This window comes from Urocitellus parryii, chromosome 3 (genome assembly GCF_045843805.1).
Source record: "Urocitellus parryii isolate mUroPar1 chromosome 3, mUroPar1.hap1, whole genome shotgun sequence".
Classification (NCBI taxonomy): Eukaryota; Metazoa; Chordata; class Mammalia; order Rodentia; family Sciuridae; genus Urocitellus; species Urocitellus parryii.
In genome coordinates this window covers 208,662,044-208,663,699 of record NC_135533.1, presented here as the reverse complement: position 1 = coordinate 208,663,699, position 1,656 = coordinate 208,662,044, and positions in this window count along the sequence as shown.

Genomic DNA, 1,656 nt, shown 5'->3' with positions numbered 1-1,656 from the left:
AGTAAGAGAGAAAAAAAACCTAGAATGATAGAAACTAAATATACTGCTACTTTATTGATGAGGTTGCCTGAATGGAGGAACTCAGGGCTCTGGTAAGACCTCAGAAGAGTGTGGGCTTCCCATGTGTGTGCAGAAGGGAGCAGTAGGAGAGGTTCTTAAGTAGTAAAAGCCACAGTGTAAACCACACGTCCATCTGTACCATCTCCCCTGGTCTCTACACAGCAGAGAGTAGAACAATGAAACGTCAGATGCCAACATTTCTTATTGTCCCAAATCTGTTTATTTCAATATCCAACACTTTTACCCCAATCAGAAAGCAAACTTCACCACAGTCTTCTGTACATTTTATGTCTGGATTGACAGAAAGCCACAGCACATTTCAGGGTTCTCTTTCATTTACCTGGTCTCATTAGAACAAAGCACATGAGGGTAATTTCAGCATGGGATGCACCGTGACAGCCATGACAGCTTCCAATTACATGGGAGAAAGTGGAAAGCAATCATGACTTCAACAGGAAAGAGAAACACATCAAAATTTGAACTGTTAACAGATATCATTCACTTTAATAATTTTAATTGAAATTTTAATTGGAGAAAATTATAAATTAACATTTTAATTGGAGAAAATTATGAATGACCATTTGAGATTCAAGGACCCTTTTGTGAGCTTCCACCATGGTAACACTGAGCAAAATATTACAGCCAGGGTGTTTACACTGATAACAAAGAAATGAAATCACAGAGCAAAGAGAAGCATCCATGCCCATGTTTATTGCATCATTCAAAATAGTAGGATATGGAGTCAACTTATGTGCCCATCAACAGATGATTGGAGATACAAAATGTGTTATATACACAACATGGAACATCATTCAACCATATTTAAGGATGAAACCATGTCATTTGGGGCAATTTGGATGGAGCTGGAGGACATTATGCAAAGGGAATAATGCAGATACAGAAAGAGAAGCTCTTCATGGTCTCTCTTGTATGAGGAAGTTAATAAAATGCCAACTAGAATGTAGAATAGAGATTAGTAGAAATAGGGAATGTGTTGTAGAGGAGTGGACAAATGGAGGCTGGATTTGAGGAGTATACTCATTGCATTATAGTTAAAGAATGAGTATGTGTGTGTGTATATATATATATATATATATATATATATATATATATATATATCTCCAGTTTCAGTAGAATTGACATTGGCATGTGTGGAAATATCAGGCTGAACCTCATTCATGTTTATAATTAATATATGCTCAGCAATGAAGAGGATGGTTCCCATCAGTCAAGGATCCCAACTTTTGTCCTGTTACAGCCCCATTCAACCCCCCACCTCTGCCCAGTGCATAGACTTTAGAGCTATTAATATATTTACCATTTAACTATTGCTATCTTTTCAAAAATGTTGTCTAATGTGTAAAAATATGTGCCTGGAAAAAATGGTGGAGTGGATACCTGTTTTGTCCATGCCTAATGTGGTCCCTGTGAACACCATGTTGGAACAGAAATAGGATCCAAAAGATGCAAATAAAACCTAATGAACAGCTAACACCATGGTAGGTGAAAGACTACCTTATCAAAAATGGAAGTAATATAGGAAAAATATCATGAATACACAATTGAAAAACTATTCTCAGGCAGACAGGGTGGTGC